Source organism: Hibiscus syriacus, unplaced genomic scaffold, assembly GCF_006381635.1.
Source record: "Hibiscus syriacus cultivar Baekdansim isolate YM2019G1 unplaced genomic scaffold, ASM638163v2 tig00111207_pilon, whole genome shotgun sequence".
NCBI lineage: Eukaryota > Viridiplantae > Streptophyta > Magnoliopsida > Malvales > Malvaceae > Hibiscus > Hibiscus syriacus.
Window position 1 is genome coordinate 1,665,045 of NW_024063019.1, and position 17,687 is coordinate 1,682,731.

Below are 17,687 nucleotides of genomic sequence, written 5' to 3' on the forward strand. Positions count from 1 at the left end.
TACCCTTTTAATTTCAACATGTTACCCTAACTAATAGATATATAAATAAATTTATCAACTAACAACTAATTGCATTTTAGCTCAATTGGTTAGAGCATTGTGCTAAATACGTGAAGGTCCTAGGTTCAAAATTTTATAGGCCATTTATTTATTTTTCACACTTTTTTTTACTTTTCCAAACTATCATTACTAACTAGTATGCTATTCTTTCTCCTGATCAGGGAGGCCAATCCTCTGATTGGAATCAATCTTGTGGGTGGAATAAATAAAGGCATGTGGCAGTGAATATCATCTGATTGGAACAAATGGTCTAGTTAGAACCGGGAGCAACGAAGTTAAACAAAGTACCAATCCCCTGGATTGGTACTTTCTGCTACTAGAGGATAACCCCTCTTTTGGTACTTTTTTTGTTTGATTTATTTCTATTGTTGATTGCGGATTCAATTTTTTTACACAATGTTTCGTAATCTTAATGTTGTCTGATTTTACATCAGTATATTTGACTCACTGTTTGAGTTTACTGAAACTTCTTGAATGAACTATATTGAATTTTGTCCATTGGTTCATCTCCATTTCCACATTTGACATAAAATAGTTTAGTTGTTTATGGTACAGAACTTCTTATCCGACAAAATCTTTGTTTTGTTGCAGACAAATAGTTGGAATGTTGGCAGATGGACACATGAAACGTGTTGTCATTGTTGATACATCGAATAAGACTGGAGGTGATGGAGATGTACTCTATGAAGGAATAGGGAGTGCAAGGAGAATGCAAGTTCCAAATGTTAATTTTCAGCATAATACGAGTATTGATGTGTGTTTTTCTTATTGCAAAACACCAATCATTTGTTTCAAGTCTAATTGTTCTAGGCTCAATTACCATGCGTTATGATTGAGGCTATTGAGAATCCTGTGCCTGAGACCATCATAACTGATGAGATTGGTTCGGAGCATGAAGCATTAGCTGCCAGCAGTATCGCTCAACGGGGCGTTCAACTGGTTGGAACAGCCCAAGGAATGACAATTGACAACATAATAAAGAACTCTTCTCTACAGATCCTTATTTGTGACATTGAGATGAGAAGTAACTTCTTTTTTATTCACTTCATATTTGCTCATATGGCTTTCAATGTGCTCAAAGTGGGTTTTTCCATATGGATATACCACTTGCTTTCATGTTGTTAGGAAACTTATGGAACAAGTAAAAATGTTTTGAGCACGATTGACTTAGATGGGTAAATTTTGCCGATCTATGCCACTTTTATTGAAGTTTTTCATATTGATTAAAGTCATTCTTTCATTGGAAAACAGAGTGTAACTCCGGGTGATGGAGAAGCAAGGAAAAGGAAAGTGCAGAAGACTGTTCTCGAAAGAAAGGGCTAGCCGACTTTTACATGTGCTGTTGAGATGATATCTAAGATCGAGTATCCTGTCCATCATAGACTTGATGCAACTGTTGATGCTATATTGGCTGGTATATTATATCTGTTTCACATTTATTTAGAAGCTTTCTTTTGGCATCTACTTACTTGTATAGCAAGTAAAGTTTATATGTAAGAAGATATTTAAGCATAACCATTTCTGATTGGCAGGGAAATCTCCTTTATTTGAAATTTGTCATATGGAGCCTGAAGCTAGTGTTCCTCTCAAGTCTACTGTAATGGCCAAAATCGATCATCGTGAACTATCTCACATGCTTCTTAATGAAGAAAAAAGTAATGAAGTTCGTTATGATGAGGTAGGTGAACAATCTGTCTTGCTTGTTAATGAAGAAAAACATGTTCAAGTTAATTTTGGTCATGAAGATGAAGATGATCTTTCTAGTCCTAGAAAGAAACACAGTTTTACCGGGTCAGCTAGCAAACGAGGCTCACCAATATTTGTTTATACATACAAGGTGAAGTACACGATTCATTTTTATACTTGAAGATGAAATAGATGTCACCGATGACATCGGGATAGCCGATACAATTTTAGCATCCCCCTCTGAAATAAAGCAGAACCCGTGGATTCGTGGAATAGCAAAGTTCCAGTGGTTGCCAATGTTTGTCATTAAGGTATCTTCATAACTATTTTCACAAGCAATTGTGTTGAAAAAAAACCAACTTCATTGTTGTTTTTATCTTCCTGGTACAATCTTTTGCCGACATGGAATATCATAACAAAATGGCGCTACATGCATAAAATGTGTTTAATTGATATCAAGGTTTCTTTTTCTTCGATTGCAGTCAAATACCATGGCACAAATGGTCAAGGCATTGTACATGATTCTCGAGAGGGAATCATATACCTCGAAGTCGAGGCTTCTTAATTAAAATTCTTTCGATATTGAGGTCGAAGATGATGCACCAAAACGAAAACCTACCTTGGAAGAGATCGATGCCTTAGAACTGCTAAAGTTTTCCCTTGTTCTCTTTACTCATAACAGTTCCAAATTTCTTTAATTATTCTTGAAATCTTGGTGGGGAAAGTGCATATGTTATTGAAACCTTGTTCTTATCTTGTTGAATCAATTTGTTTCTGCTCAAATGTCGTCGAACTAACAGCAATCTACACTTAACTAAGTTATTGTTAATTGACATCTTCCTTTGTATTCTTGTAGGAGGTTCATCTAGCGATTAAGTATATCGTTATTCCTAGTGGTGAACTTTTGAACTTTTTCCAAGACGTTCCGAAATAATTGCCCGTCAACTTGAGCTTGTCAAAAGCTATCAGTTGGATGCAGAAAACTCAGGTACTGATCTTAACCCAAGGTTGCAAATTCTTCCTCATAGATTGAACAGAAAGCTTTCATCGAAATCCCTCAAAACTACATCGAATTAATGAAATGAGACTGAACCGAAGCCACTGAATGATAGCTGTAGAGGAACGAGTGTTACAAGGCTTCCCTTCCTGCTTGAATAAAACATGATTCCCATCATATAAATCATTGATTGATACAAACATCCAATTCTTGTACAGTTTATATGTAGGTTATGTATCTCAAAAAAGATCGCCAAATATGAAACAACACAGCTTGAAGGGAAGAGATTTTGTTGGCACCAACCACAACATTAGCTTTTTCTTTGATTTTTGCAATGTTTTCTTTTGATTAATGGAAAACCCTATACTTCAAAGCTGGTAGAATTGAGTCCAACTCTTCATTTCTTTGTTCTATTTCGGGAATTGATCGAGGAAATACAAATGGGAATATCTGAACTATCGGGAAACCAACGTTGAAAAACATGGAGCTTCGATAATCTTATCGAACCCTTGTAAATTTCTGACCATGAATTCAAGAAGTTCCAGAATGATGTTCATCTGCCACAACGTGATTGATGGTGCAACCGATGAATGTACTGTCTACAAGATCGGTTACTTACACTTCACGGAAAGGGTTCTCAGTACCCTCATAGTTCTGGAGCTCGTTCAAAGGGAGGAATGAGTGAACGATAGGAGCAACATAAACAAGTTTAACAATGTCAGAAACTATTACTCCATCGGCTATTGTATGTACGAACAAACTCTGACATTGTTGCATTCGATAAAAAGAAAACAATGTGATCATCGTGCTCGGTGGTTGCTAGTCGGCCTTCAAAGGCTTGGGAAAAAGAAGACCCTTCTGAATATGCTCGACCGAAAGGAACCTAAGATCCAATGGAGTTAGCTCAATCATGTCAACCAATGCACCATGATTTGCTGCCTGGACTTTACTGCTGGATATAAATCGTACATCGACCATGTTTTCGACTTTGCCGATCAGAAAGCAGTCGAGTGCTTTGTTCTTTATTTTATTAATGTATAGCTGGAGTTATAGATCAAAGATGTATTTCTCTTGAGAAAGTACAAGTTTATCTAATGTGTGGATGACTTCTAACTCTTAAAAAAAAATAGGTAATGCATCCAAGATCTTTTAATGAAAATCGAGAATCCAAAGACTAAATAATTTCTTGAATAGAAGAAGAAAGAAAACTAATTTAAATGAGAGTTCTTTAGAACCCATCAAGTCACCTTGGTGGTTATAGGGAGTGTTGTGTGCGTTATCAATGACTAAGAAAGATTCTGAATAGATACTATATTGTCTGAATAGATACTACATTGTAATCACCCTAAATGACTTTGTTAGTTTACACACATATGTAAAGTAGCCAGGATGTTCATACCTTGTGGGAGAAATACTTGTAAAAAAATTGAATAATAAAATAATGATACTAATCACGTAACATCTCAAACTTTTGGGTTAAATTGAAGAATTTTAAAGCTTTTGTTCTTAGGTAAGACTTTTAAAGAGTGTGGGGACTTGTAGCATAATTTACCCAAAAGTTTTGGGTTAAAACCCCTAACACCCGTTTCAGCTTCTTTTCCTATTTTTCAATTTTGAATTTGCTTTTCCCGCCACACAATTTCTCTTAATATCATCGTTTACATTTTTTGTCAATCCATCACGATTCTGGCCACATTGATTCTCACCTCTAGCAACATTGTTTTCATTTTGTCGATCGTGTTCGTTCGATGCCCTTAGATTTTCATTCTCCATCGTTGTTTGCAATCGGTGATGGTTCAAATATTCAAGTTTTGTAAAAACTCAATCTCTGTCGATCTTTTCAGGAAAATCGACGTTTTTAAGTGACTCCTCGTACTTTAAACTAATTTTTTGCATTTTATGGAGTGTTACGGCCACCGAAAGAGGCCCCATACGCCTCACTCACCGGTGTGTCAGAGTGAGCTTCATCCTGACAGTTCAAACAATGAACCAGTTTGACTGAATTGGCCTGACCCTGAACCAGTTTGACTGAACTGGCCTGACCCTGAACCGATTTGACCCGACCCATTCATCGAATCGAACCATTGACCAAATTGAACTAGTTGACCGTTGACTTTGACTGTTGATCGTTTACTACTGACTTTTTTCGAATACCCTAGTTTTATGTTTTTCGACATCTTGAGTCTGTTTTCGCAATCTGTTTTTCCAAATTTTGTCCCAAACCCCCCATTTTGCATAATTTATCGCTTAAAGTCATAATTATGTTAAGTAAATTGTGATATTTTGGATTCATCTTTTGGTGTTATTTTCTGAAGGTGATCACGTGTCTCTGCATCGCTCTTCGATGAATTCTAACCACCCTCGATTAGCTCTTTTTGATTCCATTCACTCGTCTTTAGATACATGTAAATATTATTTAGTTACTTTATAGTTTATTTCTGTTTAGTTATAAGGTTTTTGTATTCATATAGTGGTATTGCTTTTAGGTTCCCATTTCACAGGACCTAGTACTACTGACTGTGGGAAACATAAGGCTTAGCTGGTAGCGTTTTAGCTGCTATAGGTGTGTTCTCTTTACTCGAACAATACCTTTAATAAATTTATGTTGTTGTACTGAATGATATTATTTGTAAACATGATTGTATTCTGATTATGATGATCTGAGATATGTCTGATTTCTTATTACAGTTGTATCATTGTTGAACTGTATATTAATGCATACATGATTCTATATGAGATTATATCCCCATCCTGATTCTTCATGGGATTAAATCCCTTTCCTGATTATGTTTGGGATACTCTTTAGAGGGCTAAATCCTCTATTCTAATTTCTGATTCTGTTTGAGATTCTCTATGGAGGGTGATATCCTCATTCTGATTCTGATTGGGATCCTCTACGGAGGGCTAGATCCCCATCTTGATATTCTATGTTCTAATATGGGTACCTTTTGAAAGGTAACGTCCCTATTCTATTTTGTCCATGGTGAAAGGTAAAATTGCATGAATTTTCTTTTTTGACAATATACTAGTAATCATTAACTGGATTGTTGGTGCTTGAGTTATAATTTGCATTTTATGACATAACTGAATTGTTTATATTTTGTTGATAATATATATTGCACTTAAAGGACACACTAAGCTCTATAGCTCACTTTTTAGTTTATGTATCTTCATATCTCTTAGACTTTTAGGATTTTCGACTGGTACTTGCAGGATCGACTAGTAGTATTATTCCCTATGTATTGTATGAATGTTTTCAGACTATATCTCTATTTTATTATCCGTTTATACTTTTATTATATTTGGGATTTCGGGATACTGCATCTTTTCTTATTTTGAACTTTACGCGTGGATTATACTTTGATTTATGGACTCTTATTTCTATTATGTATTCATATTGATTTTCTATCAGTACATTTTGTTATTTAAAAATTTCATGATTTTCGATCTGAATTCATGTGATCTCTAAGATTCGGTCGTAACATCTAGGTCGGGTCTAGTGATTTACATTTAGTGGTATCAGAGTTAATTCAATTCTCATATTGTGTTACCGTAAATTTTATATTGTTTTGTAAATTAACTTTTACTTGTATTGAAAAAGTTTTAAGGTGAGGGAAATATTTTCTAAATCTATTCTAAGAGTAATTTTTGTTAAATGATTTTAATTTTATATATTTTTAAATATAAGTTATTTTGACCCGAGACTCCAGTACCAAATCTGACTTTAGCTTATGTTTATATTTGATCATAGACTTAGTAGATAGTATGCCACCTCGTAAAGGTCGACGTCCTTCTGTACCACATCATGGTGGTGGTAGAACTCGAGGTCGTGGAGGCCAAACATATGAGATTAATAAGAATCCTCTAGTTATAAAGGTTTAGACATCTGAGGGTGATCAATATACTCGGGATATGGAATCTTCTATTCTGACTGACAATACTCTTATTACTGAAAGGGGAACTGCTGAGGATTTGGGTCAGGCTGTTGTTGGTCGGGAAATATTGCGTTTACTTTAGAGATCAACTGAAGGATACTACTGTTACTGTATCATCGACAATGTTAAAAGGTTTACCCGAGCATCCCTGTCTATTTGGGGAGTTTTGGATTGAGGATAATGAGCGTATTCTTGATGAGATGGATTATCTTATATATTAGAGATTTCATGCTATTGTTTCACTGTTGAAAGATAATACCCTGATTTGGTAGAATTTAGTGAAGATGACCACTTCGAGAGATCAGTTGACTTATGTATTTTTTTAGAATGCTTTTTTGTGTCAGTTTGTAGGTATTCATTAGCTGAAAGAATGGAAACATGAATTTATGGATCTAAAATAGGAAAATATGACAGTTCAGGATTATAAACTAGAATTTCTACGTCTTATTAAGTATTCTATTGGATTGATCACTATCGAGGAAGATAAATGTTTACTGTTTGAGAGGGGTTTTCATGTAAGGATTCATACTAGGATAGCTACTCATCATGAGCGAGACATTCTTAAGCTCATGGATCGAGCTAGAACTACTGAGGAGATGGAATATCTTAGAGGGAAAAACATAATCGAAAAAAAGAAACAATCCATTCTAAGGGTCATTCTCGTCTTGGAAAGTGTCTGAAAGATGACACTTAATAATTGACTTTGGATCTAGGCATGTTGATTCTTCTAGTCAGTGAGAGAGTAGGGGTGTTTCTTATGTACCACTGGTTATTATTACTTGTACCTACTGTAGGTAACATGTTAGAGAGTGTCACAATAAGTTAGGGGCGTGTTTCAAATGTTGTTTTACCAAGCACTTTTTAAGAGATTGTCTGCAGCCTGCTCTGACATATCAGACACCTACTCATGCTCAAATATCAACTCATACACTGAGGGGTCATAGTCATAGTCAACCAATATCATATGGTCATGAATCGAATTCTACGAGTAGAGGGCGATCTACCCAGGGTAGAGGTTATGTGAGGTTAGAGGCTAAACAACCTACCATAGTTTATGCTATGAGATGACATAAGGACCAAGATGAACCAGATGTCATTGTAGGTATTTTTACAGTTCATTCTGTTCAATATTTTTGCATTACTTGATGGTGGCTCTACACATTCATATATTGCAAGTTTTGTTACACATAATCTTGAAATCTTGGTTGAGCCAACCACATGTCATGTTACTGTTCAGTCTCTTATTGGTCAATTCGTACTGGTTGACAAAATCTACCAAAATTGTCCTCTTGAGCTTTGTGGAGAGACTTCTCTTACAAACCTTATGGAACTCTCACTTGATGAGTTTGATTTTATTCCTGATACCGAATGGTTGATGGAACATCGGGTTAACTTGAATTATGAACATAAAAGAGCAATTCTGAAGACTTCTGATGATAAGGAAATTTTTCTAATCAGTGACCGATGAGGTTATCTATCAAATCTGATATCATCCTTGGTAGCTGAGAAAATGATTCAAAATGGCATCGTAGCATACCTTGCTTTTATTTTGGATTCTAGGAAGTTTACTTTTGAAATTGAACAAATTCGTACTGTGAGAGACTTTCTGGAAGTATTTCTGAAAGAGTTTCCTGGTGTACCGCCTGAGAGGGAAGTCAATTTTGGAATTGAACTTTATCCAGGTTCCACACTAGTATCCATGGCACCTTATCTTATGCTACCTAAGGAATTGAGAGAGTTGAAGGTCTAATTGTAGGAGTTATTGGATTGAGGTTTTATTTAGCCTAATACTTCTCTATGGGGAGTTCCTGTGCTCTTTGTTAAGAAGAATGATGGAACTTTGTGCCTATGTATTAATTGTCAGAAGCTGAATAAGTTGATGATTAAAAAAATACCCATTACCGTGCATTGATGATTTGTTTGATCAGTTCTGAGGTAAAACTATTTTCTCTAAGATTGATATTCGATCTCGATTTTATCAGCTTAAAGTTAAAGATTTTAATATTCCAAAGATAGTTTTTTGGGTTCGATATGGTCATTATGAGTTCTTAGTGTTTCCATTCGGGTTTACTAATGCCCTTGTTGCTTTTATGTAAATGATGAACCGAATATTCCAACCTTATTTGGATCAGTTCATTGTTGTTTTTATCGAGTGTGAATTCTGGCTTAGAGAAGTAATTTCTTGCTTTCCTATTGATCCGAATATTATTGAGGCTATTTTAAACTAGAAGCAACCTAAGAATGTGGTAGAGATTCGTAGTTTCTTGCGTTTGCCAGGGTATTATCAGAGGTTTGTTGAAGGGTTTTCGATGATTGCTACTCCTTTGATGAAACTTGTGAGGAAGAATGTACCTTTTTCTAGAATGAACTCAATAGTTGAGTTTTTAGCAGTTGAAATCAGTTCTAACTCAAGCTTCAATTTTGATCCAATCTAAATCCGGGAAGGAATATACAGTTTACAATGATGCTTCACACACTAGTTTAGGTTCTGTTCAGATGCAAAATGGGAGAGTAGTAGCTTATACTTCTCATCATTTGAAGTCACATGAGTGTAACTACCCTATTCATGATCTAGAGTTAGCTGCAGTGGTGTTTGCACTGAAAATCTAGAGACACTATCTTTATTGAGAGAAGTGTTATATCTATTCTGATCATAAAATTCTGAAGTACTTGTTGACTCAGAAGGATTTCAATTTAAGACAACATCGTTGGCTAGAGTTCTTGAAAGACTATGAATTTAAGATTAAGTATCATCATTGGAAGACTAATGTAGTTGTTGATGCTTTGAGTCATAGAACGACAACTGATTTAAGAGTTGTGTTCGCTAGCATGAGTTTGCATGATGATGGTACTCTATTAACTGAACTTCGAGTTAAGCCTACTTTGGAGGCTAAGATTAAATCGAAACAATCTCTTGATGTATCCTTGCTTTCATTTATGAAGCAAGCCGAATAGAGTTCTGATTATGAGAACACCTTTGATGAGGATGGTGTATTGTGCTTCCGATGATGTTATTGTGTGACAAATGATCCTGAGTTACGGAATGCTATTTTACAGGAAGCTCACGATAGTCCTTCTTCCTTTCATCCTAGTGGTGTTAAGATGTATATGAATCTCAGAGATGACACTGATTATGTGGCTAAATGTTTGTCATGTCAGCAAGTGAAAGTAGAACATCAATTCCTGTCTGGTTTACTTCAACCCATCCAGATTATGGAGTGAAATGGGAGTGAGTTACTATGTATTTTGTCAATGGATTACCTTTGACACATCATAAGAAGGATTTAATTTGAGTTATTGTTAACCGTCTTAGTGAGTCTGCTCGCTTTATTCCAGTTTGGACCACTTATACTTTGGACAGATTAGCTCAGCTATATATTTCTTATATTGTTCGCCTTCATGTGGTTCTTTTGTCCATTATTTCCGATCGAGATCTGAGATTTACATTTCGATTCTAGAAGGCTCTTCATGAGGCTCAGGCTACTCGATTGAATTTTAATATGGTTTATCACCCGTAATCTAGAGAATATGTTGAGATGATTCATTATTGATTTTTGGGGAAGTTGGGAGGATCACTTGCCACTGGCTTAGTTTGCCTATAATAACAGTTATCATACTAGTATTCAGATTGATAAGATAGGGAGTATTGTTAAACTGATTCAAGACATGCTCAAGGTTGCATTTGATAAACATAAGTCTTATATTGATTTGAAGATATGTGATATCGAGTTTAGTGTAGGTGGCCGGTCTTTCTGAAAGTGTCTACCTGGAAGAAGGTTCTTAGGTTTGGTCATAAGGGCAAGTTGAGTCCGAGGTTTATCGGACCTTATCCAATTCTACGTTGGGTTGGACCAGTTACTTATCAGTTTGAGTTACCGCCTAAGTTGGAGCGTATTCATGATGCCTTTCATGTATCTATGTTGAGACGTTATCGTTCTGATCTGTATCATATTATTTTTGTTGAGGATATTGATTTGAGACCTTATCTTAGTTATGTGGAGGAGCCTATTCAGATTCTTGCCTATGAAGATCGAGTTCTGAGAAGTCGACGCATACCGATGGTTAAGGTTTTAATGAGTAATAATAGGCTTGCGGAGGATACTTGGGAGACTCAGAAATTCGTAAAAGAGCATTTCCCTCATCTTTTTCTGCCAGGTAAAAATTTAAGAACGAAATATTCTTAAGGGGGAAGAGTTGTAACATCTCAAATTTTGGGGTTAAATTAAAGAATTTTAAAACTTTTGTGCTTAGGTAAGGCTTTTCAAGAGTATGAGGACTTGTAGCATAATTTACCCCAAAGTTTTGGGTTAAATCCCCTAACCCCCTGTTTCATCTTCTTTTCCTATTTATCAATTTTGAATTTGTTTTTTTTTTCGTAGCATAATTTCTCTCTCTATCACCATTTTCTTTTTGTTTTTTGTCAATCTATCATAATTCTGCCTGTTGTGATTCTATTTCTAGCACCATTGTGTTCGTTTCGTCAACCTTGTTCGTCCGATGTCCTTTGATTTTCATTCTTTGCCTTAATTTGCAACCGATGATGATTCGAATATTCATATTTTTTTAAAACCCTATCTTCATTGATCTTTTTAAAAAATCAATGTTTGAAATTGACTCCCAGTGCTTTAAATTATTTATCTATATTTTTTGGAATTTTTTCGACCAATAGAAGAGGTCCCATGCACCCCATTCGTGGCATATAAGAGTGTGCTTCGTCTTGGTGGTTCAAATAGTGAACCAATTTTCTGAAGTTGATCATGTGTCTTTGCATCGCTCTACGATGAATTCCGACCAGCCTCGTTCGACTTATTTTGATTCCACTCTTGATATATATGATAACCCCGTAAGTAGGATACATTTTAGGCCTTTTTACTTAGGTTGTTGTTTTTTTCTTTAGCTCATTTAGTTGCATATTTGTTGCATGTAGCTGCATATTTCATGCATGTGGTGGATTTTGGTAAATGGTCTTTATTTTTATTGATTAATGGTATTGCTAATGCATGAAATGTAGTGTTCCAGTGTTGTGCTTGTACAAGTTTACAAACTGGTGTAGACGAACCTTTGTTGCATCATTTCTTTGCATTTTTCCTGGACTTACTAAAGGACAAAATTTGAAGATATTTTCCATGCTTCTACATGAATCCCATGAAAGTTGTTCCCTACACGTGAAGTGAATCTTTTCCCCAGGGTATAAGGAATTAAAGGGCACAAAAGCCTAGGAGCCCCCACTATATAAATCCAAGGAAACCCACCCTTAAAGAATGTTGGAATTTATGATATAAGAGAGAGAAAAGAAAATAACTCTTCCTTCTTCTTCTCTTCTCCTTCTTCGTGGGTGTTCTCTATTTTTGAAGGCTCCAAGGAAACAATAAGCTAGACCTTGAGAAAGGCATCTTGGCTAGGGCGATTCATAGTTGCTCGGGAGTTTTCTTCCCTTTAGTTTGCTTATGTGTTTTTAGCATTTCATTTGTGTTGTTTTAGTTGAATGATTTTATGGATGTTATTAACCTAGCCATGAACTAACTTAGCTTGGTTTGGATTTATTGTGAATGATTGTATTTTGTTTAATGGATGTTGATGCATTTCAATATTTATACTTTTTTTTTGAATGCATTATTTGTAAGAGCTTGTAAGAGTTAGCCTTAATCTTATTTGATAGCTTAAAATTCAAGAGAGTTAATCTTAGATCTACGTGAATAATGGGGGTGCTGAGAGGTAACCCTAACTCACCTTAGAGATAAAGATAGAGTTTCAACGACCAAGAAGAGTCGAGCTTCATAGATAGTAAACTGTTATGGTTCATGTTTAGAGGTATTGTTGTAGCATTTTCATTATGAGAATCTTGCTAGAGATAGTGTAGAACACCTTCAAACACTCTGTCGAGCATGTGTATTTACGGTAGTTGTTAGACATCCATGAAGAAAAGATATAGGATTCCACAATAGACCCAACCATTTGTAATACTTGACAGTTTTCACACTTGTGATTGCCATTCCATTGCCTTATCCTGTAATCCAGTGCTCAATATTCTTTTTGTCATTTCATTTGTTTACTTTGTTCATAATACACTTCATGCACCATACTTTGTTTATATTTTTGTGTGCATATTCTATACTTGAAATACCTCCAATTCCTATGGAGGCGATACTCACTGATCACTTTATTACTTGTTTGACGTACATACTTGCACAATTTGCGTATATAATTATAGTACATTGCACAATGAAACAATAAATGTAAGTATTGTTTAGTGACTTTATAATCTATTTATGTTTAGGTATATGGTTTTGGTATTCATAGATTTGTATTTTTTTTAAGTTCCTATTCCTCAAGTCCTAGTACTACTGATCGTGGGAACCGTAAGGCTTAGCTGGTAGTGTTTTAGCTGGTATAGGTGTGTCCACTTTACCCCGAACGATACCTTTAATAAATTTATGTTATTGTAGTGTATGGTATTATTTGTAAACATGATTGTATTATGATTATGATTATCTAAGATATTCTTGGTCTCTGATTACGGTTGTATCATTTTTAACTGTATATTGATGCATACATGATTCTGCATGGGATTATATCCCCTTCCTTATTCTATATGGCATTAAATCCCCGTCCTGATTCTGTTCGAGATCCTCTTTGGAGGGATAACTTTTCTATTATGATTTTTGATTATGCTTAGGATCCTCTATGGAGGGTGATATCCTCATTTTGATTCTAGCTGGGATCCTCTACAGAGGGCTACATCCCCATCCTAATATTCTATATTATGATTTGGGTATCTTTTAAAAGGTAATGTCCCTATTTTGTTTTTTCCATGGTGAAAGGTAAAATTGCATGAATTTTCTTTTTTGGCAATATAATGGTAATTATCAACTAGATTGTTGATTCTTGAGTTATAATTTGCATTCTATGACATAATCGAGCTATTTAAAGTTTGTTGATAATATCTATTGCACTTAAAGGACACACTGAGCTTTATAGCTCATTTTTTAGTTTCTCTCTTTTTATATCTCTCAGACTTTTAGGATTTTCACCTGGTACTTAGAGGATCGACTAGTAGCATTATTCCTTATATATCGTATGAATGTTTTTAAACTATATCTCTATTTTCGTTATCCGTTTATACTATTATTATTATTATATTTGGGATTTTTGGATATTACACCTTTTCTTATTTTGAACTTTACTCTTGGTTTATACTTTGATTTATGGACTCTTATTTATGTTATGTATTCATATTGATTTTCTGTCAGTACATTTTGTTATTTAAAAATTTCATGATTTCTGATATGAATTGATGTGATCTTCAAGATTCATTCATAATGTCTAGGTCGGGGATAGGGGTTACAAATAAAAAAAAATCAATATAGACAATTTGGTTTATATTTCATGAACACTCATAGTATGAGAAAGATGACATATTTGTTTGATGTATTTTTTGAATAATCACTATTTACCAATAACTTTTAATTGTTGAATTGTTTTCACGCTTTTAAATGAACTGAATTAGTAGAAAGAATGACAAATTTGTTTTCGTTATCCATGTTCTTATTGTCTTGTAGATAATTTTTCATGCTACGAGACCTTTTGATGATTAAGACTAAGAATTATTTTAGCTTGAATACCTTGTGTAATACTTATTCGCATCCAAAGTGTGCAACATTTACCAATCATTCTTAAGTTTAGGACTAGAGATTGATAGTTTAAGAATATAGAATAAATTATGACGTTTGTACTTGCACAATTTGTATATATAATTGTAGTACACTGCACAACGCATCAAGTATTTGGCGCCATTGTCGAGGATTGGCAATTGGTTATTTCATGTTTAGTTTCTTCACATTTTTTTATTGTTTTTATAGATCCATGCTAACTTCTTTTTGTTTACCATTTTGTTTCATTTCATTTTAGGTGTTGTGTTGTTGCATGACCAGAAAGACACTCAAGGAATCAGTATTACCTATTGAACCTGAAATTGAAGGTTTTTACTTCGAAGAAGACGTCTACCAAGAGCAATGTATCAAGCTAGACAGAATGCAGTTTAGGATCCTACAAATCAAAATGTTACAGCAATTCACAATGTTGGGGTGGTAGTTCGACCACGTCCTATTTGAAATCATTTAGCTCCCATGTTGGACGACCTTAATCCTGGGATTGTCGCTTCAGAAATTTAGGTAGCCCACTTCAAACTCAATCATATGATGTTTAATATGCTGAATTCTATTGTACAATTTAGTGGTGCACCTTATAAAGACGCAAGGTAAAACATCTATGCCTTCTTGGAAGTTTATGATCCATTTAGGCAACAAGGCGTGCATGAAGATGTCTTGAAATTAAAATTATTTACGTATTCTTTGCGAGATCGAGCTAGATCTTGGTTGAGTGGTGTTCCTTATGGCATGATGGAGTCATGGACTAATCTATCCAAGAGTTTTTTGCTATGTTATAACCCACCCGACATGAACATTCAACTTTGTAATGGTATAGCTTCCTTTCATCAATCTGATGACGGATATATGTATGAGTGTTGGGATAGATATAAATGATTACTTCGCAAATGCACAAATCATGGATTTCATGACTGGATGCAAGTAGTGATGTTCTATAATGGTGTCAATGGTCCAACCAGAATAACGCTAGATGCTTTAGCAAATGGCACTTTGTTGGACAAGTCACTTGAGGAATAATTTGATATTCTTGATAGGATAGTGAATAATGACTACCAATTCCCTACTTCAAGACTTGGTATAGGCAGGAGAACTCAAGGGACTCTCGAGTTGGATACTAACGAGTCTGTTTCAGCTTAATTGTTAGCCATCAAAAAAATACTAAAGAATCTCTAACGCCCAAGTGAAAAAAATGAAGTGAAAGTAGCTTCTACAATTTGTGTTCTTTGGAATGGACTTCACCATGTAAGTGAGTGCCCCAAAAACCATGAATCTATCAACGACATGGGGAACATTAACCAAAGAAACAACAACCCATACTCGAACACCTACAACCTAGGATAACATCAGCATCCTATTTTCTCTTCGGGCAATCAAGTAAGAAACAATACTAGCAACTTGAATTGGCAATAGAATCAGACGGAACCCCCAGGTTTTCATGTCGTGGCAAAATCACAACACAAATTCCAACTCTTTGAAAACCACCTTGTAGGACTTTATGATCACCACTAAGGTCTTATTCCAATATCATGCAGATTTTATTAAAAGCTAAGGAGCCTTGTTACAAAGTCAAGGTAGTCTCCCTACGTATTCGACCTCAAGGTAGTCTCCCTAGTGATATTAAAGTTACTAAACCCCATGGTAAAGAGCAATGTATTGCACTCACTCGAGGAGTGGCATGTAAATCAACAAAGAAGACAAGTTTGAGGGGGATAAAATAGAAGATTCTAACTTCAATTCTATGTATGAAGATTCAGAAATACCAGATGAATTATCTCTTGAGAAGGAGAGGGTTGAGGGTTCAATTGATGAACAAATTGATGTCAGGTAAAATATTGCCATAGAAAAAGTTAGACCCCCGCCAGTGGAAGAAACAATCATACCCCCACCACCATTCCCTCAGAGATTAAAGAAGCAGAACAAAGACCTCCAGTTTAAGAAATTCATGGATATTCTTTATCAGTTACATATCAATGTCTCACTTCTTGAGGCCATTGATTAGATGCCTATTTATGTGAAGTTCCTCAATGACATCACCACCAAGAAAAGGAATGTTAACAAGTATGAAACTTCTACTACAACAAAATAGTGTTGTCATGTACTTTGCAGCTTGCCACCAAAAACAAAAGATCCTGGTAGTTTATTATCCCATGTTACATTGGGGATAAGTATGTTGGAAGATCCTTATGTGACCTTAGGTCGAATCTATATCATGAAGACATTAACACTCCTCTGAATCGTCCACATATTTGAGGGTGTTGAAGACATTAAACTATTTTCAATAATTCATAGGTTAGCTCGGTGCAATGTGTGTCCAAGAAAGAAGGCACTATTGTTGTGAGCAATGAGAACAACGAGCTACTTCCCACAAGAACGATCAGTGGTTGGAGGATATGCGTGAACTATTGGAAGCTCAATAAGGCCACTGAAAAGGACCATTTTCCCTTTCCCTTCATTGATCAAATGACGAACTGGTTGGCATGCAAACCATTTTATTGCTTTCTTGATGGATATTCGGGCTACAAATAAATTTCTATAGAACTGGAGGACTAAGACAAGACAAATTTTACTTGTCCCTATGACACTTGTGCCTTTACGAGAATGCCTTTCGGGTTATGCAACGTACCAGTCACATTTCAAAGGTGCATGCTAGCCATCTTCTCGAACATGGTGAAAGAATTGTTAGAGATTTTCATGAATGATTTCCCGGTCTCTAGTGATGATTTCAATCTATGCCTTGGTAATCTGGAAAAGGCGCTTAAGAGGTGTGAGGTAGCAGATTTGGTTTTGAACTGGGGGAAGTGCCACTTTATGGTGTTCGAGGGAACTATTTTAAAACATAAAATCTCACAAAAGGCCATTGAAGAAGATCAAGCTAAAATATAAGTGATAAAAAACTACCTTCTCCCACCACAATCAAAGGAATTTGAAGCTTTCTAGGGCATGGTGCCTTCTATCAAAGATTTAATAAGGACTTTTCCAAGATAACTAAGCCCTTGTGTACTCTACTGCAACAAAATTAACAGTTTGTCTTTGATGATAGTTACCCAGTAACATTTCAAGAACTGAAGGAAAGACTCATCTCAACCCCTATGTTGTCCCACCTGATTGGATAACCCCATTTAAACTAATGTACGACATGAGTGACTACATCGTGGGAGCAGTCTTGGGCAAATGCCGAGGTAAAATTTTCCATGTCGTTCATTATGCTATCCAAACTCTAAATGATTCATAAATCAATTACACATCCACTAAAAATGAGTTGTTAGCTATAATATTTTCTTTTGATAAGTTTAGGACATATTTAATTTGAACTAAATTTATAGTGAATAATTATCATTTTTC

General features: G+C 35.3%; 1 pseudogene; it reads left to right on the forward strand.

Annotated features, from left to right (window-relative positions):
• The first annotated feature begins 664 nt into the window (after window positions 1-664).
• LOC120155737 lies at window positions 665-2,904 on the forward strand (annotated as a pseudogene).
• The last annotated feature ends 14,783 nt before the right edge of the window (window positions 2,905-17,687 follow it).